General features: G+C 39.8%; 1 long non-coding RNA gene across 2 annotated transcripts; it reads left to right on the forward strand.

The window, feature by feature from the left end:
- The first annotated feature begins 513 nt into the window (after positions 1–513).
- On the forward strand, positions 514–25759 carry LOC103482241 (uncharacterized). 2 transcript variants are annotated; one of them, XR_536422.2, is made up of 5 exons: positions 514–617; positions 736–853; positions 983–1015; positions 1118–1159; positions 25455–25759. It is a non-coding gene; the product is annotated as an uncharacterized LOC103482241 (long non-coding RNA). The 2 variants fall into 2 exon arrangements; XR_536421.2 differs by having other exon boundaries at positions 983–1159.

Consider the following 25759-nt stretch of genomic DNA (forward strand, 5'->3'; position numbering starts at 1 on the left):
AATACAAAATCTTACCATGTATTTTTGGCAAATATCTTAGTTTTGTCTTATTTCAAGTGTTTTAACTTACAAGTAATGTTTCAGCAAGATAAAGGAGCTTGTTGTAAGTCAATAATCCCTTAATATGGATGAAAAAGTATCAGCTCCAATGGCAGATTATTTCACTTATTGGAAAAATGTCTTACTTGAACTCAGTGGAATTAGTACTTTTTAAAAAATCAATACTAAGGAATTGCTGAAATATTACTGCATGATATGTCAAAACTCCTTCATGTACAATTGTTTACATTCAAGGTCAGATTGGTGGGATCACTTAAAGTAATTCAGAGGACATACAATATGCTCACAAAAAAAGTTATCCATTTGTTAGCAGTCTGACATTTTGGATTCATATTTTTCTCTTCTATTTTTCAGAAACAAAATATGAAACAACAACAACCAGCATGTTTTTTTTTAATTATTTTTATTTGGCTACCAATATTGGCTTACAGAAAAAAAAAATCTCAAGCAAATGGGGATAATCTTTTTTTCCTTGGGATCATATCAGTGTTTCTTTACACCCATTTAGTCCACAAGCGATTTCCTGAATGAGGCGCCCAGAGTGTGACAGATCCAAGGTGAGTCGTCCAAGACCAAGTTTCAATTAGACTTCTCTGTGGGCTCTGATCCTCTGCACCATTAATCAATTCATTTCAATTAAAGCCATCCAAGAAATGATTAAATAATTACCTGCAGGCTCAGGGAGTCATATATCCTTATTATGGGAGCCCATTGGTCATCAGCTTGAGAATGTCTGACCAGCGCCAGATGTGGCACAGCAAATGAGGAAGCTGGATGACGAAGGAGGAAGCTGGTGAGTAGGAAGGCAATATTTAATCATCTGTATTCTGTTGAGCTGAAATGGAAATGGAAGATAGTGTCAGAGAAAAGTTCTCCGTCTGTAAATCTGAAATTTGTGTTTTTATCTCCGGGTGCCGTACAGGTCCACCGTGGCCAACTGAGGCGGGATGACAAGGTCAGTGGGCGAACATGGATCAGTGGACATCGAGGGGCGGCACAGAAATGTCATGGATGTCTGCCTGCGCTAATGCAAGGTCCTGTTCCTGTCATCATGCAGATGTTTGGTTCTGTGGGGAAGAATGAATGGAGATGATGAAAGGTAAAAAGGGTTTAAAATCTTCAGAGATTTCTGCTTCCTGAAGAAAAGTAGTCAAATGGACTAGAATTTACTCTTTAGAATATTTACCTTCTTAAAATTCTAGTTTGTATTTTTCAATTTTCATACTTCCCTTATTAGCAGGAGAAAGTGTAAGCTTAGTTTGTCGACAATCAAAGAAATCTTGTCCATCTTGTAATCAGCTGCAACTAGTTGCTACAACTACAAGATTAGTTGCTAATCAATGTAGCTTAAGAAGCTACAAAGTCAGTTGATGGCTAAAAATGGAAAAACACAAAATGCTTCATTGTATTGTTCAATTTTCATACTTCCCTTGCCAGCAAAAGAAAGCTGTGACCTTAAACTAAGAAATTTTACCTACAACAATTTACTAGTTACAATTAGCTACAAAGATTTTTAAACCTAGCTACTTGTAGCTAGCTACAACTAAAAAAACAAAACAAAAAAAATCATAATGATTTAAATGTTTTCTTAGTAGTGGCACCTTCTTCTCAATTATGCCTCAGCATATGCAAAAGTGAAGAAAGCTCAAAGGTACTATTTTCAGTGCATCATTCACGTCTTTATATCCATCCACATATATGTTTACAAAAATTCTGTTTCTGACCAAGAAAACCGTCATTACAAACAGATTGACTAATATTGTTTTAAATGACTCTGTGTGGGCATATGTGTGGGGTGGTAGTGTGGGGCCAACCGGGAAAGACTTTCCATTTCCTAATTCATTGAAAAACCACCAGTTGTACTTTGCTCAGGTCGCCCTTTTGTCTAAGTTGTGTGCCAATAAGTCTTATAACTCTCCATTCCGTAAAGAAGCAGTAATATGTGTTTTCCAGGCACCTAAAGACATTTGATAGCACAGTCAAGTAAATATGTTAACTTAGGTTGATATAAAAATTGCTGCTTATATCAAATATCACTTAAAAGAAATTTGACTTTGTGATTTAAAGCTGTCTTTCTGAAGCTCTGCCTTCAGGAAGTCATCGCAACATGGCTCCTTTATTAAACCTTTAACAAAGCTTGTACCAACATTGCACTGAGAAAATGAGCTCAGCAGAGGCGCAGTTCCACAAGGTCTTTGCTAATTGTGGCTAGCTAGTCTAAAGGAGCTGAGTAGGGGAGGGCTACTCTGTGAGGCAGAAGCTTGGAAACTGCAACTCCAAGGGGGGGCTTCATCCTCAAAGATGGAGCTAAATCTACCCAGGCGTTTTTTTTATAGCTGAATGGTTGCCATGGGAGACTAAGGATTTCTCCAACATGCATGACAGAATCAAGGCAACACTCCAGGTACGTTCTTGATGAGACAATATTACTATAACATGATGTAAAACTCTAAAAAGTCGATTTTATACAATGCTGCCCCTTTTAGAAAGAAGAATCAAAGACATAAAGAAAGAAGGGACAAAAATATTACCTTCTTTATGAAGTCGACATTGTGTTACTTTTTAACGGTAGTGGGGACTGATTCTCAGAAGAGGCCATTGCTCTGGACTTAATCAGTTCACGCAGACTTTTTTATGACAAAAACACACATAAAACCTCCTCACGCAGCATGTACAGTGAGGCCAGTTGGGTTAAATAGCTGTCATTACCAGGCTGTGTGGCAGTAGAATGGAGGTGACCCCAGACGGCTCTCTATCTTCGAGCCCCGCTGCTGCACATTAATGGTTAATTGATGTCACAGGGGACTGCTGATCAAAGGCTTTCTAACCAGTCCCCCCTTTTTCAAGCACGCTCCGCTGCCATTCTATTAGCAAGACGCGCATGTCAGACGGAGGCGGGGTGGGTGGATGCTCCCGTCCTCAGTTCTAATTCAGATACCCCGTGCCGCCACATGCAGGCACACCTTCCTCCCATGTGATAATTATCACACCCCAAACACACAAATATGCACAGGCACACACGGCGAATCCCATATCTTGAGCCACAACCATATCTGCAGCTTAAAGCGCCGCTGTTCTGACAGCCATCAGCAGAAATGGGAGGCAAATCTTATTTACCTCGCTAGGTTTTCAATTTTTTTTTCACCCTCCTCTGCTCCCCCCTTCTCACCCCCAAATTCCATATTAATGACATTTTCATGGTTTCTCTCCTCACTGCTGCCCGCTCAGACAAACTTCCTCACAGCAATCATGCTAATTTAGCGAGCAAGTGGCTTTTAGGTGCCCAGCTACGATGGCTGCTGTCACTAAAGATCAGAGACTTTTTTTTTATATAAAAAAGAAAAGAATTGCAATGCTGGAGATTTGTCTTGGTTTGTCTGTCGATCAAAAGGAACCAATTCTTTCACTTAGGAGTTATATTATGAGGAAAATATTTTATGCAAATTCCAGTTGTTGTTTTTTTTTTCATTTTAGCTTTCTTCATTTACTGGGTGAGGAATTTTAAGTGAATGAACAGTGGTGTTGAGCACTGAACTTAGCATGTCACAGTTCTTATTATTGATATGATTTTTCTTATTGTATTTATTGGGCTGAAGTAGATGGTGAATTTCTGTCAAAAATGAGGCCCTGCAAAGACCTTCGAAGTCATGAAAATCTTAACCTCAGTGGATTTATCTTCACTTTGATGAAAGTTTGGCTTACTAGCTAGCTGGTAACTCAAAGGAAAGGCCAAGACTAAAGTCCATTTCCATCATATTAAAATAACTAGGGGAAATGTTGCAATTTATGCAAATGTTTTTTTGGAAACCCTAAGCCTCTTTTGCAGGATGGCTAATGTCCTAGCTCTTTACGGAGATGGCACCACCTCAGTGTATGCGTCCAGAGCGTGCAGCTGGAATAGCAGAACCAAAGAGGCGTGGCATTAGCTTCACCTGAGCGACATAAAAATGTATCAAGGCGCTTCAGGCCACTCATACAGAGGGTTCAAATGCATTCAATGCTTTAAGTAAAGTTGTGTTCAGTCGACATTGTCTCCATTTCAACTGATCATAAGGTGTAAAAAAACGTGAAGATTAAAGGTTACAGTGTGTTCTAAGAACAGGTTAGTGACTATTACCTTTGAAAATGTTACATCAAAACAAAACAAGAGAAGTTTGTTATTTTTTTCCAAATGGAGTGAAAAAAAAAATAGTGTTTGTTTTTTTGTATTTAATTTAGTTTCACTTTAGAAACAAACAGTAGCTCAACAATTCATTTTGCAGTATGATGTTAATATTAAATGGTCGTTGTTACAACAGAAGCATTCTGTAATTAGTTTATCCACTGCAAACAATGAACTTCTTCAAAGACTTACACAACTATACGTATGTTTTTGAACTCCTGTGATATTTTTGAAGCTTGAGTTATTGTGCTAGTTTTTGCTTTCGGATGTGTAAATATAGTTTTCTATGTTTTCCCATGGCTTTTGGAACCTAATCTAAACCGGTGCTACTGAAAGTCGAAACGACTTCAACCCAGAAATCCGTTGTGTCAGCACACTTCAGCTTGACTCATCTAATTTGTGTTAAAAGCGGCAATTGATGTGCAACAGTTGATGCAATACGTGACCTCTGATGTGCATTTCTGCTCCTCATTACGGCTGTCCATCAATAATAATCATACCTGTTTTATTCACTTTGTAATCACCCAAACTAGCATATTTGCTCCTTTATTTCTTAAGTAGGACTCCTTGATACTGGACCCTGGCATTATGCCTGTGTGACTAAATCAAGTCCTTCATCATTCAGTGCTTCTGTCTACACCTTATAGTCTATTTTCTTGAACAATTAATCCACAGAACTATACCTATGCTTGCTGTGTAGCAGAGAGAAGTGTTTTTTAGACAGATGTGGACAGTCCAGTCTAATATTTGCGTTGGACTGAGTACTTGGGCTAACTGCCTATCCAAACAGTGCAGTCTTGTGGTGACGGATGTCATTTTTTGACATATTTCTGTAGTAAAAACCCCATAAGTCTCCAGGGCGTATGCAGTTCCAGCCTTTCTGTGGACTACGTGAGGCTTATTATGTCATTTTCAGCTTAAGTTGTGAATATTTGTACAACTGAAGGGTATTGACACAAACTACAGTGGAATAGCTGACAGAATGTGTTTTTTATTCATGTTTGGAAAACAACACTGTGTTAAAGTGTCAGAAAATATCAGCATCAGCAGAGGCAATGCTGGATATCAGCTAGTGTAGAGCAATGGTGGTTTTTCAGATGGGCAGTTGCCCAGGGCGGCATTAGAAAGGATTGGGCCACCCATAAACTACAAAATAGGCTATGATGCAAAGTCAAATTTTCTTTAAATTGTTTTTGATTTGTACAGCATTTTGATAACACCTGAAGGTATAAAATTTCACTATGTGCCTGGAAAATATATAATGCCTTTTAATGCGAAAACAACTGGAACACACTTGAGCTATGAACTGAATACGCAACACAGAACCTGATGGTGTCCGTGGTTGCTTTGAAAATCTATCTTTACTCAGCAACCTTTCCAAGAAGAGAAAAAAAAAGACCATATGAGCCAAACATTTGGTGTGCTCATGGTGCAGAAACAGTCAGAGACATTATTCAGCTTGTTCGTACTTTTTTATGCACTCATATCATGTTTACACATTCAGTTTTCATGTGCACACCTGCTTTTCATGTGTGCAGGCTTTGAAACTAATTAAACCCCCCCTGAAAAAAAAAAAGGGAAAAAAAACACCCAACAGAAACTAGTGGAGCGCACTCCAACTGTGTTGTGTACCTGTTATATTGTGAGTCTGGCGGGTCGCCTGGAATAATTAGTGTTGCCCTGGGTCTGAGTCCGTTTGCTGGGCTCACTGAATATTCCCTCTTATGCTCTTTGGCTGCCAATTAACTCACACGCACAAATGCTCTTTATTGTGCTGCAAGCAGTAATTTTGACGAGTGTTTTTTAGAGAATAAATCAGATTGTTTTGTGCATCTCTCACGTTGTTTTCAGCAGATTCAGGTTTTGATGGGATTCCAGAGGTTTCAGCGAGGGCCGTCCGAGCCGACTTAAATTGGCCTGACAACACCTACCAAAAGTCTTTTAGCACGTCCAAAGAAAACATACTCGTTGTGTTGAGGAATGAACTCCGGAGACCGCGCACCGCTGTTTGTGTTAGCCAACCCTGAAAAACGCCTACGATATGTCAGGAGAATAAAAGGCATCCAGCACGCGGGCGCATCTGAGGCCTCGCGGAGCCGGTTATGCATCACAAAGGAAACTAGATAAACGCATCATCCTCATCGCTCTCGTGCAGCAATTTCCCAGTAGTGGGTCTTCTTGATGAAGTGCCAGATCCCCTCCCTGTTATTCTCCTCGCGCCAGCCAGGTGTCCACATGCATGACTGTATTCATCAGTCAGGTGGCTGCGGCCTGGCTTCCTTTCCTCCTTCTTTCCCATCTTGCCTGCTGTCCCCAGCTGTGAGCGAGACTCTGCTGATTTATCGTTTATGCTTTATCAGTCGCCGTTGCCGATCGCCAAAATGAACCGCCATAAGAGGCATTGATTAAATAGATTGTTCTTTTGCGAGGCATGCTGCACGGATATGTTTCGAAGTTTGAATATATTCGCATGATTAATGCATCACCTGGGAAATACTGGCCTATAATCGACAGGTAGGATGGCAGATGAAAAAAGGTAGAGAGGTATGCACGATTCCAGAGGATGAACAATAATTACAGTAATCAGAACGAGGCCTGGAGTTCTTGGCGCATGAGCATGAGGCTTCTCTCCCTCCGACACCTGCGTGAGTCTTGCAGTTGCGCCACTTCTTTTGTTCGGACGCGAAAGTGATTAACGACAAGACGGAACATTCGTCTTCACTCTTCCTGTTTTTCGACGTCATATCCAAATCGTACCTGTAATTACACTAAATCCCACATAACTGCAGACTCGAGCGTGAGGAAGCAGTGTTGAGAAACATCCGATCTCGCCTCCACCCCATGCTGTCAAAACCTTGGAAGCCTTGCACAATTTCTTCCCCTCAAACATTAACAGTAACTGGGCGTGTGACGATACAACGTGATGGTAGGTTGAAGAGAAAAAAGGAAACGGTCTTCTTTAGTCATACAGCATCTTGCATCTTCACAACGTTCGACCTGTTCAGGTGATCCTCACAAACCTTTTGTCAGATTTTGTTCTCATCTTGTAGGCCCATTCCCCATCTCTAACTTTCTTCTGGGGAAGCCATGGTACTGGGGATTTGGGTGTATGCGTCAACTCATTTTGAGGTTTACTTTTCTCCTGACTGATACCTTTGTACATTGAAATCCTTTTGATCTTTTGTAACATCTCTGCAAACCATGCATTCAACTGAAAACAAACAAGAAAAGCCTGAGGATTAGTCCACATGTTTCCGGATATCTGGGGAAAATAATAAAAACTCTGTTTTATATCGCTAAAAATTACTATTTATGAAAACTCCAACCAAAGTGGAGATTTGAGAAAATTCTACATTTGTGTTTACATGGGAAAATGGTATTTTGGTGTTCCGTGCATAAGAGTCGATGACACAATGCGCCAATACTTGCTTTGACACCATTGCCAATCAACATCGTCTTGTTTTATTAACTTCATATTCTACTTTTAACTTTGCACATATGCACACGCTGAAGGGAAAAATGACAATTCTTTTACTTGCATCCATAATCACGCTGCTGCGGTAGAACAATTAAAAAATAAAAATGAAACCTGGAGATGTAGGAATTAGGCCAAGCAGTGAAAGGGGGAAAAAGAACGCAGAAAAACCATTGAATAACAACGCAAAACAACTTGTGTTTTTTTTCTCCCTCTGTGTGTCGGCTACGCCACAGACTTGCTACCATAGCAACTGACAACATCACAAATGTATCAGGATTCAACACCAAAAAACGCAAAGTTTTCCCACACAAAGAACAGAACATTGAGTCCATTAGTTTTATGCTTTCCGGCTTGAAGTTTATTTTACAATTAATAATGCAATTATTTATAAGTGATTCTTGTGGTAGATTAGCTGCTGCTGCATAACCAATATATCACAGAGGTGGTTAATTAGCTAATTTGAACACCTGCTCTACAGGTGTGTAGGTCACCAAAACACACCGAATTCCACAGCACATCTACATGTTAAGGTTGTCAAAGTCAACCTTAACATGGACATGTACATGAGAAAAAAAGCACAAGTTGTAACATGTACATGTTAAGGTCAAACAGCGACCTGTTTCCATCTCCCTCACTAATTTTCTTTTATTAAAACTTTGTTCTGACCTTGTTATCTAGTTGTCAAAGTACTGCAGTCCATTTCTTTTATATATGTATACATTTAAGATTTAGTGACAGCTAAAACCAATAGTAGTCATGGTTGGCGAGCAGATTTTTGCCTGCTACGATCCCTGGAGGTCGTTGTCTTGCACGCATGATGTCTTACTGCAATTTGTCCGTAGGGAAGATTTCCTAAAACAGACTCAACATGTTTAAGGGTATGTACACAACAATCACGTTATTGGAACTTAGTAGCTATAAGTATTTCAAATACAGTTCAGAGTCATTAAAAAAAAACATTAAAATATTCTTATATTTTGGCACTAGCAGGAAGCTAGGAGACATATCTTGCTAACCTTAGCATGCTTTCTACTGCTTCCCTATATTCCCTATTACAGCAATTTAAATGATTTTAAAGCAAAGGATTTTTTTTCCATCTTTATTGATAGACACCAACAAGCCAAATGGTAACTCTACTTCCTCTTTTAATTCAAATCAACTATACGTAAAACTGTACCATATGAAGTCTTTCTATGAAGTCAGCTGAAAACAAAATCGATATTTAATTGAGTGGACTAGATATTGGGTTACCTTGCTTTACAAAATCTTGAAACATTCCCACTAATAAACCCGTGAGTCCTCAAAAACATGCACCAAATCGTTTTTCGCTTGGCGGCTACTTGCTAAGCCATCAAGGTTTGAGTTAATGAAAATGCCTGGATGAAGGGGCTCTCTGATGAGCAACCTTGGACTCCCTCTCACGGCACTTCAAAAGCGAGGAATTAATAGATTTAGCTGGTCAGTAGAGGACCACTGACTGCAAATGTCACATGGAGCTAATCATTTGCTCCAGAATAATATTCAATGAGACAATGAGTCATTGAATAACCTTTGGACCTGGACTTTTTTTTTTTTAATCACACTCTCTTCTAGACAGAACAGAAAGAAATCACTGCTGGGTATTTTGCGGATCATGTCAACAATAGAAAGGGACTCGCCGCTTCGTGATGAATGATGGGAGCAAACCGCCACACAGCAGATACTTGCACAGTCTTCACCGTGGCAAAATTAATTTTTTACACCCTCACGTTTTGCGACGTGCTGCCCAGAGCTTTGCTGTAAACACTCTGTCGATCGTAAATTTTAGTTTGTGTAGCGTGTGGGGAGATGGATATGGACGGTAAATCTCTCGCTTTATTGTTGCTGCGGGAAAGCCACAGTTCATTCACTTACTTTCTTGTGAAAATACGTGTGGCAGATCAATTCTTTCCCCGGTTTAAACTTTCATTTCGTGATTAAACTGAGTTAGTTTGGGAACTTTATAGTGAGAGATGCATGCATACAAATGAGACACGTGGTGAGGATAAAGGCTTCCTCAGGGGCATTTTACACTCAGCAGGCAGAAGGCAGAGTTGGAAATTTCTTTTCCTTTTTTTTTCTTTCTTTTTTTCTATTTTTGTGGCATACAGAATGTTACCAGAATATAGTGAAATCAACAAAGTACTGTTTACTTGGAATTTTTGACATTTTTATATCAAAAAAGAAAACAACCAGTCCTAGTTAGTCTATTTAGCATTATATTTTAAAAAGATCTTTTTTATACAAAAAAAGTGAAAGTAAAATTGAACATGCAAGTTGAGCGTTGGATGTATTTTCACACTCTTACCCTAGACACTAAAGACGCACCATAAAACATGGTGGTGGCAGCATCATGCTTTAAGGTTACTTTGGGAACTCGGTGATCGCAACAAAAATCAGTTAAAAAAAATCTCTTTCCACAAAAGTTGGTGTCAACCACATTTCTGGCATAAACCTGATATCTTTCCTTGCTCTCTGAAGCTGCTACCTAATGGAACACTCAGATGTTGAGATTTCTTCCATTTGCATCCAGTCATGCACGTATGCAGTCATCATTAGTGCTCAATGCCTTCTTATCTGTTGAATCGCTTACATGCATTAAGTCAAGGGCAGCTCATTTAGAAAATGAATAAATCATTGAGCGGGTGCATTAGTAATATGGAGATGAAGAACAGCTGAAATATTAAAACATGGAATGTACTTTTTTTTTTTTTATTTGCAGTTAGGAGCCCACGGTACCAGCCCTTGTACCACAATGTCTGCTTTTCACGTGGTTTAATTAGACATGATGTCTTAATTTGTACACAGATGTACGGCAAAGTAATTATACAGTATTTTCCAAAGACTAAGCAGAAAGTAGTGAAATCCCTCTTCCCTGCCTGTTTATTGATAGTTAAAAAAAAAGACAGAAAGAAAGCTCAGTTATAGACAGTGGAAGGCTGTCTTCTTTGAGTAAGACTTCTTGTCCGGCCTCTTGGGACAGGCTTGCTGCAATTTATCACAGTCACTAATTATCCATGTTATAAGCCACACTCTTCCAGGAAGAGGAAAAGGAAACACATACACACAGATGGAGAGAGAGAGAAAACGTGGAATCACAACAATGAAATCACGGCTGACACAAGAGCAACAGGAATGAAAGCGCAGTATATTGTAATTGTGTGCTGCTCACTGATTAGAAGACTACGGGGGAATACGGACCTGTTCAGTAAAGGTGGCATCTCGCCTCATTAAAACCAGCCTCTTATTCTATGCTTCACTTCGTTCAGAGCGTCTGGGATCTTGACTGTTGAGAAACGATTGCTTCCTCGAAGCGTGGACTCAGTTGAAGTTGTATACCCATTCGCTAATGTTTGGCCACGACGTATATAATGTTGCTAGTTCGATACTATGAAGCTTACCGGAAATTGCCTGTGTTGTAAACAACCATCCTCCACAGCGAAAACGCACATGTCGAGCTGAACAAGGAGGCTGTTGATGTTAATTCAACAGGCGTGGCCAACACAGAGTGAATGACTTGATTCGTTTCCTTTGCTGCCATTGATAAAACTACAGACTACAATTCTAAAACAACGTGGAAAATCAACGTTATTTTTCACAACTTCTCTTTCTGTTCGCTGATTGGCTCGGTAGAAATACTACAAGAGGGAACACAGTTAATGGGGAACAAAGCCCAAATTGTCTGTGAAGTGAGTTTTTAAGTTAGTGTTTGCACAGGAAAGCAATGGCCAGGCTAGGTCATATTGTGCTCTCTGTTTGTTTTTTGTAAGATGAGAATAAAATTTCATTGAGGCTAAGTAATTCCAAAAAAGTTGCTCATTTAGAAATGATTTTGATCACTCAAAAGGTAAAGAACGACAAGATACATAAACAGATGGTAAACTACACTGTTTAACAAAATAAAACACTTCCCTTACTTCTAGCTTTAAGATACTTCCAATAATGCCTTTCAATGTTGTTTTTCCCCTTCCTTCATTAAGCTGCAGCACATCCACATTATTCTAGGTCAGTGGCTCCATCGAAAACCTATCTCGCAAAGAGATCAACAGTAGAGCTAATTACGCTAATAGGCTCTGGCAAAATGTTTGATACCAAACTACTAGCTGTAATTTAAGAGCTCATGGGAGACGGCACATATTCATTTGGGCACTCCTTTTCTTTTTCTTTTATCTTTTACAACATGTTCTCTCTGTAAGAGGCACCACAACACAGAATGAAGACTTGACTCTTAAATTTGTAGTGACATTTTAACACTTGAGACAGTTTAGACTCTACTTGTCCCAATATTTCCACATAAAATCTTAAATTTTTCCAAAAAAAAAAAAAAAGAAGGTCTCCTCTTTGTTCTGTCTGTAAATGGAAGTGACATGGAGCAAAACAGCTTTATCTCTCTAATATTTTGCTAGGCTAACTTTTATTTGAAAGTGATTGTGCACCATATCACATTAGGCTGGAATATAACGGCAAACATATGTTGCCACCAAAGCGAAGGCTAGTGGGGAAACGGCAAAAACTCGCTTACAAAATGCTTAAGGACAAGTGCAGATGGTGAAAAACTATTACAAACTAGTTCCCTTCTGTTATGCTGCTGATTAAATGTGGAATTTGTGGGGTCATTATTGGACAAAAAAAAGAAAGGATACATGCAGTACATTGCCAAATTGCTTTAATCTTTCTACATTTTTACATGTTGATCATGTGAAGTGTGTGTTACACAAAAACATGCAACTTAATCTCGTTATATATCCAGTTCTTCTGTTTTCAGAGGTTTGTTAGAGAACATTAGTGAACAAACACCAGGAGGAAGACCAAGGAATACAACAAACAGGACAGTAATATAGCTGTGAGGAAGTTTCGAATGGAACAATATTCTAATATTCTAAGTTTTGAACTTATGGATCAATCCATTATCCAAAAATGGCAAGACTCTGACACAACAACAAACTTACCAAATGGTGGTTCACCCAAACTGGTGAGTTGAAGACTCTAGCAACACCTGGAACATGTGTTCATCACCTAAAAATCTGTGGCAAGATTTTCAAATTTGACTAAGTTATCTTTGAGTTATTCTGCAAAGACCAGTGTTCAGAGATTCACGTGCAAAGCTGGTCGAGTCATTTCCCAAACAGCTTTGCAGCAAAAGACTGTTCTACAAAGCAGACTGAGGGCGGACACTAAAGCTCTTTTTGTCATGATCGTGTCGCTGTGTATTTATTTTTAGGGTTTTTTGTGTTCAGTTTCCTTCCTGTGTGTCTCTGACTCTGCGTCTTCCTCGTTGATTGCTTCCCAGGTGTGTCTCGTTCCCTTGATGACCCCTGTGTGTATTTAGTCCCACCTGTTGTCTGTGTTCCTCGCCGGGTCCTTGTCTAAGTTTTTGTCGTTTGCACGGCTGTCGTACGTCAGTTGTTTGACGCTCCAGTAGAACTGCGAAGTCCTGACTAGCGTTAGCTCTCGTTTCCAGTCCTGTGAATCAGTTGCTGCCAGTATTTAGCTGTGCGCTAATCTCTCTGCCGTGCTGCCTGTGTTGGACTGTTTTGAGCCATCATCATCATCATCACCATACCTGGGTCTCTGCGTCACTCCTCACCACCACCTCAACCCTGCTTTATGACACTTATCACTCTTTTCAAATTGGTATTTGTACACTTTTTTTTTTAAACCATGCAACATTTTGCTTCCACTTCTCAATTATGTAGTACATTTTGTTACTCTTTCACATGAAATCCATAGGAGTGTGTGTTTTTAATGGGATTGAATACTTTTCCACGATTATGTAAGAAACCTAAAATATCGTGTCTTGGCAATATCTTGAACAACAGAACAAAAGTTCCTAACAGCTGAACTTTCGTGTCAAAACCAGACGCGTCCCGTTAGCTGCAGACTGCATGCAAAACTAAACAGGTGATTAAAAAAATGCTTAAAACAACCTGATGAAGAATTATTAGGCAACAAAACCTAAAAATTCATTTTGGGGCCAGTAAGGATGTGGTTAATAAGACCAACTGGGACACATAAACGTAATTGAAATAAAAACCAGCTGCTTTTTTGTCTCCTCAGTTTCCTCTCACACAGTTTGTGAAAAAAAAAGGAACTATCCCAAACTGAAGCCAGCACTTTTACAGTAGGTCCTAAATCAATTGGTATTTTAGGACAGAGTTAATCACTTCTTTGGGATAAATATATTAACTAAAGGCATCTTGTAAAGCTTATGAATTAATAGATGGTTTCTGATCTCAGTTAAAAAAACACTATTGCTTGAAGCTAATCTGGTATGTTTAACTGCTGTTAGCCAAAGACAAAACTTCCCTTCTGTGAAAGGATTGATTTGTCATCGTGGATGTCAGCTGCTGTGGTCTCTGACCTTACTCTTCTATACAACGGCATAACAAAGGAGCGTTGACTTGAGGAGCTCTTTTCACCGGAGCCTCCAGCCAGCGGTTTGCCAGAGGTGACTGGAACTGCTCAGCCGTGTGGTCGAGAGCCTTCCGAGAGCTTTTCACACCAGTGTTTAATGAGCTGCGTTCAGGTCCACTCCACATTCATCTCACTCCATTATTGGCTCCAAAAAGCTTTTTAAAAGTCGTTTGAGCACTCAGCCTGCTTAACCAATAGCCTATTCATGACGGCGCCAACAGTCCTTCTCAAACAGAACCAGTTAATTTGTGATTTACGACTAAACAGTGAAAAAATCTTTTTAAAAAGCCATCTTAGCCCATCCAATTTGGTGCCGTCACTTCATCAACTTGAATACTGAATTCTATCGGTCGCAAGAGGCTTCAAAGCCAACATGCTCAGATCAGTCATTAAAAAAACTTACCGCGTCACCATCTTCCTACCACTTCTTCATGGTTTGCGGCAGCGGTGACGTCCGCCTGTTGATCACGTGACTCGTGGCGATGCAAAAGAAAGCATTTCCATAGCATATTTGCAAACTAAACCAATTTTGAAAAACCACCTTATCCTAGCGCCAAAACTCTATCCAAAAAGAATTTTTTTTTTGTTTAATTATTGTTTCTATTCAGCAAATTTATTTTCAGAATTTTTAAAGTGACATGGTGTATATTAGGATATCACGGACATAAAATAGTTTCATCCAACTCATTTTCTACGCCTACAATTATAGAATGTGGTTGGACAAGAAATGCCTTAAAAGACAAAAAAGTCCTTCTAAATAAAATATCCATCTCTGAAACATGACATCATGTGGCTAGATTGTTGCCATCCCCATCACTTGAGTGAAGGAGGAACACAATGCAACACATCCGCCGCTTATTTGAGCAAGTGCCAACAGGACCTGCTCATCATGACTTATTTACATTGTTTAGTCTGGCTGGTCCCCAAAGAGGCCGGGCAGGGCCAACGGAGGAGGAGGAGAAGCTGGCTGAACGAGCACAACAGGGCCGCTGGAACACACACCAGGCATTTTACATATTTATAGAGTCAGAGGTGTTGCCGAGTTGTTTGTGCTGCCCCCAAGGGTCGAGCTACAATAAGATCACCGCGTCTAATGTTACCTCACCGCTGCAAACACGGGTGGAAGCGGGCAGACACGAGCAGATTGTGTCCTTGTTACACTCTCACCCAGGATGAAAACAAAAACACGGGGGATCACAGGGAATTCTTTACGGGAAGTTTTTCTGGACAAGTGCGCTGAGCTCATAACTATTCATTCGCACACTCTTGACTGTAAGAATTCTGAAATAAAAAAAAGAAACATTTTTCCTAGCCGAAATCTCAGTGTTGCTGTATCACATTTAAAAAGGATACATCCGTTCTGCATGTGTTCTGCACATCATGCCTGCCTGGATTCAGTGTTTTCTGGCGAGCAGATGACTGATTCCCAAAGAAGTGGAAGAACAAAAAGAAACTGATTCATTCGTTCTGTAATGATTAAGAGCATATTTTCCCTGAGATTGATTTTGAGGAGGCAGGGCTGGAGAAATGAGATCAAAAGTTAATATTTTAGCAAGGAGGACTTGTATGTTTTGGGGAATTTCAAAGTCTTATACTTCTCCTGGATTGGTTCGTCTGATCAGCATCCAAAAAAAAAAAAAAAAAAACTGGATTCCATCATGGGGTAATTCACATAATTTAGGTCGGGCTACATGCATCTGTAGGGCTCAACGGCTTTACTTAAAAGGAGAGTGTGATCCGATCGTCTCTGTGGAGAGTTTTTAAAGACTTTAAAGGGACAGTTTTATGTAAAATCGACTTTTATGAGCTTTACATTATTTTTAAAATGTCGTCCCCTCATCAAAAACATACCTGGACTGTTGCTTCCATTTTTTCATGCTTGTCTCAGAAATCCTTAATCTCCAGTGGCAACCATTTGGCTGTGCAGAACGCCTGGGTGGACCAAGCTCCGCCTTCCAGGATGATGCTCCTCCTGGGAGGTGGAGAGCAAATGTTTCTTAAAGAGACCAGCCCAGTTTCAATGTGTTAAATTAGAAAGTAAAAATTATTTTAAGTCATATTTGATATATGCAGCATTTTTATAACTGACAGTAACATGATTACTTGATTGTGCTATAAAATGGCTCCATATGCCTGGAAAAAACACAGTACTGCCTCTTTAAAACAAAAATACAGTGCTGCAATGTTCTGAGAATCTATGCCAGAAAAGAGCATTTTATGTTGCTTTTTTTTTTTTCTCGCAAACTCATTACAAACGATTATACCAAGACATTTTCTTCGCAAGAACATAAATTGGAGCCAAAGTGAACAGGCCTGCTACCGTCAGAGCATAATCGCACTAAACCCTTTTCTGAAAGATGAAACTACAACCAGATCTTCCAGGCATACGGCCGTTCAGATCATATTTCCTAATTATCCCGACATACTCCAGACTGCACAGCGCTAACCAGCAGCCGAGAGTATTCAGGGGATGAAATAAGAGGGGAGGGGGGGAAAGACTACGGTGGGTCAGGCTCATCTTCTCTACCGGAGGTTTGCCTTTTAGAGGTTATTGCCTTTAGTGAGCCATTCCTTACTGTGAGCAAAGGCGCGCGCCGCATTATCGGTTCGCGGGGCTTCGAGAATCCGCTGCACCACGTGGAGCACGATGGGCTCCTCCTCTCTGTGGAGAGGCCCTGTGGAAATAACACCAAATAAAAAAAAAAAGAACAATTCTCGCTCAGGATGTGACAAAAAAGTGAGGCTACCTTGCCACCTGCAGCGTCTGGCACCTCTCTTTTCTCTGCCAATTAAAGGGCTGGGGGGTGGGGAGACAGCCAGGCCTCCGGGCTCGAGTTTGCATAATAACATTTGCATAAAATGAGACCATCTGTTTTGAAAGCTTTTAATTTTTTGAATGTTACTTTAATGTGGTAACGCTGTGAGTTTTGATTTTGCCTCGCCACTGATTTCCTTCGGGGGGCAAAGCTACGGCTAAAGAATACAAAAGTGAGCAAGATCCGCATGAAATACAGCCAACACGTCATCCCATTATAAGCGGTGCGTTTGCTTGGAACCGAATGACAGTTTGACACATATTCCTAATAAGACAGTGACCTGATTACTTTTATGCAAATCGTGTTTGTCAGTGTTGGCTCAGAGCAAATGACATCAAGTCACGATAATAGATTCTTTTTAATTGGCTTCGGTAAAATGTGTTTGGAATAAAGCTCGGTTTTTACACAAATTACATATTTTCAGTTTAACCATAGTATATGAGGGAAATAATTACTAGCAGTGTTAGACATGGTGAGGTTTGGTGTCCAAAAATCCAAAAGAAAGTGTAAAATAGTCGAGGGGTAAGAGGTAAATAAAAAGTATGTGGTCGTGAAAGGGCACACTGCTCACGAGACAAAACAAGACCTTCATAACAATTTTTGCTGGTTCCGTTCTGAGGAAACGGCAAATATATAAAATAAAAAAAACATTTTAAATTCTACCTCAAACTGAAAAATTCAGTTCAATTTTCATCTGATTTTGCATAAGAGGACAAAAAACCTCAACAAAGAAAAACCCTGTCCTATCACCTGTAGGAATGTCCAGAACACGGATGCTGTTCTACATGATGGTACGGTGCTTACAAATGTTTCATATCTTGTCTGACTCAGTAACTGCGTTTTACATTTTGAACCTACATTTGCTTAATAGAAACACACCAACTTCGAAAAAACTAATCTTTTTTTAAATAAAGGTTTTTGGCTGCATCTCAATTGGTGTATTTTGTAAAACTTGCAATGGAAACATTTTTTTTTTTCACTTCACACAAGTCACATGTGAAACAACGAGATGTTCCCGCTGGCCCAAACCACGAAGAAAAGAAATGGTTGTAGGATTATGGTGCTGCATGTTTTGTTAATGACTTATTGCATGAACAAACTTATTCTCATGCGATTTTAATTGCATTACTTGTTTAATGGAAACACCCCAGTTGTGAAACTGTGTTTTTTTTTTTGGGGGTGGGGGGGTTTCAGCATTAGCAGAATATCGACAAAGTCTTGCACACATTTGTAGTGGAAATACAGCTATTGAGTACTTGGCTGCCACAAGTGCTGCCAAAGAGAGTTGACTGCTTAATGAATCAGCTGTGCAGCAGAATACTGATACAGAAACAGGAGGGAGAGAGAAAACCCAGTGAAACCAAAACAAAGATAACCCCCTCGGTCCATAACACATTAACCAAAAGTGTCTGCAAAAATGGTTAATTCATAGCAAAAATCAATAAATGGACAAGAAACAATACTTTGACGTTTTAAAGAGAAGTTTAAATGCGTATGCAGTCCTACTGTCAGTTTGTACAAACAAGAAGCACCAAGTGGAGGCTTAGTTTTTGCTTCATGTATTTCATGTCTTCCTTGTTTTCCATCTTTAACGGTTCCTTTTTGTAACATCTCCAGTTTTGAAAATAAGGATTACTTTCCTGTTGTTTTTTTGTCACACATGATAACTTAGTTTCTAACTCGTACACCTGAGGGAGCTGACCTTTCTTTGTGTGCAACAGTAGTTGATCTTCTGTTACATAGATGGTTTCAACTGATCTAGTTTTAAATGTTTGCCTCAATTTTCTCTCAAAAACAGTTTTGCTAACTGAGGAATTTGGTGGCAAAGCAAACAAATATATTTCTGTATTTCACCAAGTGAGCATAAGTACCATTTTTTTAATTGAGATATCAAGTCATGATAATAACAAAAATGTTGTAGCAATAGCAACGAGAATAAATCAAAGACATGACCAGTTGATCAGTTACAACATCAGATTGTGTGGGTAGTGACTTTTTAAAAAATGTGACTTTTAGACTTCCCTCATTTATCCACGATGCCGCACTCCGTCAAGCTAGGATAAGGCATCTGCTTTGACCTCGCCTGGCAGGGCCGTGTTTACGACCAGCCGGCATGCCACTGTGTCACAGGGGGTGATGGTTTTCCACAAATGAGAAATTAGGCATGACAGTGTGATTCTTTCCACAGGGCCTCTGTAGCAGAGGACGGCCTTTCATCAGAGGCCCCGCTTCCCATGCACGTACCAGAACCTGCCAGGCGCCGTCTAAAGTGTGCCTTTTAGGGTCCCGCAACAGATGGCCAGACATGTGGGACATCTCGAGCTCTGAATCTTTTCCCTGCCTTTTCGGCGCGTGTGGACCGATGTTGATGCTTTTTCTCAGTGATGAGCAGAGTGATTTTTAAATGAATGGTATGTAAATGAGGTTAGAGAAATTTGCATCTCAGGTCTCTTGATCTCCGCCGGTCGACCTCCCGCACTGCCACTAATGGTAAACATATTGATGCCCCTGAAGACCCAGTCGGGCACTTCACCTTAGTTTGCCATTACTGTGTGTGCTGCAACAAGTGCTTCGGTTGATTAGAGAGCTTCACCTAATTAAGAAAAAAATGATTTAGATTGTAGCCTTGTGAATTGCTGGAGAAGAGAGAGGGACCACCTTCGTCCTCTGAAGCAATCAAGCCAGTGGCCCTCAGGGTGACTCCTCGTTCGAATGGCTTGTTGGGAGATTTTTGTTAGCAGGTTTCCTGTGTCACAGGTGAGCATTTCCTGAACAACAAGCCATACATTGTCTTTCATATATTACTACTAAAAATGATAGAATCATGGCACCATCCAGAGTACTGGAATATGAGAGTCAGACAGTACCTGCATTTCAATCGACCTTAAAATTCCACAAATTGCAATTGCAAAAACAAATTTGCTCAATGGAAACACGGCAATTTTAAATAAACTCACCTCTTTGATAAATTGTCCCATCAGATCGTCAGTTTCCGAAACAACACACACAATAAATACTTGTCAAAGCCAAAACAGGGTCAGCGTGACCCCACCGAACTGAACCGAGTAAAAAACCTTGCGTGGTCCAAAAGACCCTAACTTTTAAGAGAGCAGGAAAGTTGATGAGCTATTGCATGAACAAACTTTTTCACGTGTGATTTTTGTTGTTTAATGGAACCACAGTTATTGTGAATTTGTGGGGGATTTTTCAACAGTAGCGGAATATCAACAAAGTTTTGCTCACATTTCTAACTGAAACGCAGATACTGATTCTCCTGCATTTCAATTTACCCAAAAATTGCGCAAATTGGAGTCACAAAAATAAATTAGCTCAATTCTCCAATTTGAATAAATGTCACGTCTTTTGATACAAGGTTTCTGCAATAGGATGAGGTGGTTTTCCAAACCGTATCGAAATTAGTATGTTTTGCAAAACTGTGATCAGCAATCGGATGTTACTGGACGAATGAGACGACAGGAAGTGGTAGGAGGATGATGGTGTGGCATCATCCTCCTATTGCATGAACAAACGTTTTTATATGTAATTTTTAATTGCATTTGCTGTTTAGTGGAAACATCGCAATTGCCAAGATTTTCCTTATTTCCATCCCAATCCCACCAACAACTTGCTTTTCCCAGTTACTTTTTTTTTAGATTCCTAAAACACAAAATCATTATAATTACTTCTGCATAATGACTGTAATTGGGAAATCTAAATCCCAAAGCCCATGTCTGGTTGTGGTATTTATTAGTGACACCATTTATCACAGAAGGGTCTCAAAGTTGGACCGTGTCGTCGACAGCCAGCTGGAGCTCAGGCCAGTTCGATACAATTGTTACCGCTGCAGCATTTAGGAAAAATGACAATTAGCCATGAGCCAACTGGGCTGGGAAATAAAAAGGACACGAGCTATACAGAGAGACTTCATCAAAAATTCTGAATATGAGATTGACTTATCAGGTGGCCTGTTGGGTGCAATTCAATTATCTCTTGTTTTGCTACAGGGAATGAGGAAGGGAGATGGAAATGTAACGCAGTGAAATAGCAGGAGGCTGCTGGTAAAGATAAAAGGTCAATAAAAGCAACAGCGTGAAAGAGAAAAGTGATTAGCAGTAAAACTAATAGATTGTGGAGTATTGTTTCTGAGAGAACCATTTTCATTTTACTTGCTTTGTTTTAGTTGGAAATAGAAGTTTTTAGGGTTTCTCTGTTTTCCTTTCTGGAAAATCTGATCTCTAATGAGAAACCGTAATGCCCCCGCTGTGCTTCCTGGGTCGTGGCGTTCCACTTAACACGGCTGTACCATTGTTTTTTGTCTTTTGAGGGAATCAAGCTCGTTCGTCATATTTTGTTTACTTTAATAGCTGCCACAAAAGGATTTTTTTTCCTGCCATCCCTAATGAAGCTTGATGCAAACTAGAAGTTGGTCCATCTTTTTTTTTTTTTTTTTTTACGCCCCACTTCCCAGAACCCAGGTCATCTTCTAAGAACCTCTGATGTTATCAAAATCCACTCTCCAAATGCAAATCTCATTCAATCTTCCTGTGATTGTCTCTCTCTCTCTCTCTCTCTCTCTCTCTCTCTCTCTCTCTCTCTCTCCCCTTCTGTTATCTCCAAAAAGCTTTTCCCTTAGAAAACCCACAGGAGCCGACTCTGTGCGCCTTCGTGCGCGATAAGAGGGAATAAAAAAAAAAAAAAAAAAGTCGGTGCGAGTTTACCGCCGCTGCATTGTGCCGGTTTGATCGCATTCCAATTCGTGCGTTGTTTGAGGCTGGAAGTGGTGGGCATGTGGGACGTCCTCCTCTGCAATGCAATATTAAAAGAGATCTTACATAATTCATCTCTTTTCCCTCTGTTTTTTTTTTCTTTTTTTGGAGAGCCATCCTCAAAGTGTCACTGGCAGACCCTTTTAATTTTGACAAGCCTGTGAAGCTGGAGTGCAAAATCCTGACTGCTTGGCTTCATGGCTTCTCACGGGACGGGTTGATATTGGGATGATAATGAGGCGCTCTTTTTCAAAAGAATGGATGAATTAATAACCACTCGTCAGTCTGGGAGGAATAGTTCAAAGGCCGTCATATAAAGAAGTGGCTCTGCTTCCAAATGAGAGGAAACATGATTTATTTAGGTCATGGACAGTGCGTCGGTGGTGTTTTTTGCAGTCTGGAAACAAACAGAAACCACTGAGATTTTGCTGAGAGTGGAACAAACTGTCACTGAAAGGATTGGTTTATGCTGCACCATGTTTAAGAGAACAGAGAAGGACCCAGGTATACGGGACGTTGCGTTATAAAACAGCGTCTCAAAGAGTTCAACCTTTCACAGAGCTCATCATGTTCACTCCATCACCTGGAAGTGGACAGGTGCAAACCGCTCCCCCTCTTAGAGGACACTTTCAGGTGGGAAAATATGTGGACTAGAGGATCAATCAAGTTTAATTGTATTGCACATTTAAACAACACAGCAGTTCAAAGTGCTTTACATCATGGAAACATCAAGAACACATCGTATAGCCAAAGGTTGTAAAACCCAGTAACAGCCATTACATTTTGTCGATTAACCAACACATTTAATGTGTATTAATAATGTTCCATTTATTGTGGTTTGTAAGCAGGTGGGTTTGTAGTCCAGTTTTAAATGAACTCAGTGTAATAGGTAACCGCTTGTCATGTTCTTTAAAGTTGGCCTTTATGGAAGAAAAAGATGATTACAGTTTGCTACAAATCAAGTTCATAAGTTACATATGTCGGACAAACGATTGCGATTGGTTAAAGTTTAAGACTTCATCAATATTTGTATCTGTATGAATATCCCAAAAATCTGCAATTACAAAATCAATTCACACATATCAAACACAACAACACACATCAGAGCAAATTTCTCCACAAAAGAAGTTCTAAAAAGCTGGAATGACTCATGAAATAATTATTGAACACATTTATGGAAATGTTTTACATACATTGTGAAAAAGTCTTTTGTATAAATAAACTAGTCATATACATTCCTCAGGTGTGACTTTGACCCAGTATTTTTTTCCACCAACGGTTGTCAAATCATTATGGATGCATAATCCATAATGATTATGCATCATTATGGATTATGCATTGTGTTGTCCCGTCTTTTAACGGGACAACACAAAGCAGTCAAACTCAATGGCTCATTCTAGCCGTTTTGTTTCCTCTCTCTGAAACTAAAGACTTTCTTGGAAATGTTCCGGTACATTTCTCCATTCCTACTCTCTTTAATTACAAAGTTGACATTTCAAATATGAATTTTCCCTGTTGTGTCTGCAAAGTATTATTGCAAACACAAACCGTTAAGTCAGCAACATTACAGTTTCCCGGCTGTATAACTGCATTAATATAGAGCTTTCTATATTGAACACATTATTTATTCAATACCTGCTGTATTGAAAGACTTACGCATTTGTATAATACATGCACTCAGCATTTAGATTATGATTTCCTTCCACATTGATATGCTATTTTAAGTTGTTTTAAATGTCTTGAAAGTAGTTTTGACCTGAGTGCACTATGATGTTCGAAGCATTTTTTTTTTGTGTGAAAGTTTAAGGAAAATCCAAGCAATTACTTCACAATTAGATTTTATGTTTAGATTGTCTTAAATTTGTTACATTTGCTGACAAAAAAGGGGATTAGTCTACAACGGCTCAGAGTTTTTTGCCCTTTTCTGTTGGCATATCTGACAACTGCAGGTAAGCGAACTGTTATGGAGCAGTGGTGGGCATTTATCGTATCGTTTATCGTGATAAATGTCTTAACAAGAGATGGTGGTTTATTGTTGTCGCAATAAATTTCAATTATTATTTAAGAAAATATAACCCTAAAATTGTTGGAATTGTTATTTTTCTCCACTGTTCGATAAAAGTATTAAAGTTATCAGCAAATGTGAAAGTATGATTAAATGCTGATACTGTGTGCTTCTTGAGTGATACCAATCACACTTCTTTATGTGACTGGTCTCCCAGAGAAGCGTATTATGAATGAGAATGTTTTTTCAAGAACAATATTGTTTTTGTGGGGCTACAACTTTACATGATCTCAGCTAAAAAAACAATTCTTTTAAGTCTGCACCTGTCTGATAGATATGGCCCAAATATGTCCAGCTCATGTTGTATATTTACATGATGTGGTTTTAAAAATGTAATGATGGAGAATTCGACAGATATTTCCTTCAGGATTCAATCCGAAAGAGAGCAGGGTGATTATTTGGTCTCTCCAGGCTAATTGGATTTCATCTTCATTTCTTAAAACTGTTTTTTTTTTGGTTTATATGAAATAAGTCCAAAAAAAGTCTTGGTATGAGCATGACTTGGCCCCAGTGCTGATAGTTGTGTTTGCTGACTTTTTTTTTCTTTCGGAATCATCTTGGACAGATGATATATTTTTTTTTTCAATTTAACGCAACAATTTTCATTCCAAATATCTCCGCGTTCCCCTCTCCTACCCAGTTTTTAATAAATATAATTTCTAGGTCATATTCTGCTGCCGCTACTTCTAACTGGGGAAAAAAAAAAAAACATTTTCAACTTGCCCAAAACTTTTCAATCATAGGTTTCACCGATGATGGAGCAAGCTCTGCACATTGAAAATCCATTACATACTGTTAGCCAACACCCAGCTGGATCCCGTCCCTTCCTGAGCTCTCCGAAATTCATTTCTCGCGGGCCGAGTCGTATTTAAGAGCAAAATGTGAACCGTTGTCTGGATGCCGCCGTCCCCACGTGAGCCATCTTTATTTTTTTTGTCTCACGCATCTGCAGCCCTCACAGGTGGGAGGGAGGGAGAGAGAGAAGGAGTGAGAGAGGGAGAGAAAGAGAGAGAGAGGGGGAGAGAGAAAGAGAGAGAGAGAGAGAGGGAGAGAGAGAGTCGCCATTAACAGGCAATTTCACCCTTTCACTCCGGCACGTCTTTTTTCCATTAGGCAACTTCCTTCATGCGTTCTTGATTAACTGTTTCCCGATGTCTAAATCCACACTTTTTGCATTCCACCACATCAAGGCTGAAGGCACGTGCGGCCCAGGTTTGGAGATCCGTTTTTTCCCGGGCCAAGAGGTCCAGCACAAACACTTGGAAGGTGGTTAAATGTTCCAGGACGCAGGGGATTTTCTCCAAAATCTATCTACTTAAACTCCATGAGGAAAACACTGTGGGACTGTTTTTTTTTCTTCTATTCTGGCTATTAGAGCGCTTGAACAATTTACTTGCAGGCAGCGAACAATAAGCCAAAAATAAACACCCCAACGGGGGAGGAGGGAAAGCATTATGAAGCGCTAAGCTGTCGTTCAATCCATCATAATTGAATATCTGCACTATGAAACGCATTCATCCTCCATGCCTATTGTTGACTTATTGTGGAAGTCGGTGAATGGATGTTGTGGATACTGCTGAATTCGGGGCCATGTGTTGGTGGCGTTTGGGTAACATGAACGTGGACGCTTTCGGCTCTAATCACCCGGACTCTTCTTTTTGTTCATCTGTTTCAGCGTGTGTGTGTGAAGCTTTGGCCGACGAGGCGATACAAAAGGCAAGTGAAGAAAGATGCCAGCCCTCAGTCATGATGTCTAATAATCTTAGCGCCGCATCCGCCACGTCTGCTGTTGAAGCAAACAGATGGACTCCCACACTGGCAGCTCGGAGGGAATAGATAAAGCACTTCTCTGCCCGCTGTGACAGCTACTTATTGACTGTTGAGTAGGCAAGATTGAACTAATTACAAACAGGTAATGAACTGAGCCTTGCTGTGCTTGCATATCATATATGCCGTTACAGTTTGTGAAGATTGTTATAA

Source organism: Poecilia reticulata, linkage group LG20, assembly GCF_000633615.1.
Source record: "Poecilia reticulata strain Guanapo linkage group LG20, Guppy_female_1.0+MT, whole genome shotgun sequence".
Classification (NCBI taxonomy): Eukaryota; Metazoa; Chordata; class Actinopteri; order Cyprinodontiformes; family Poeciliidae; genus Poecilia; species Poecilia reticulata.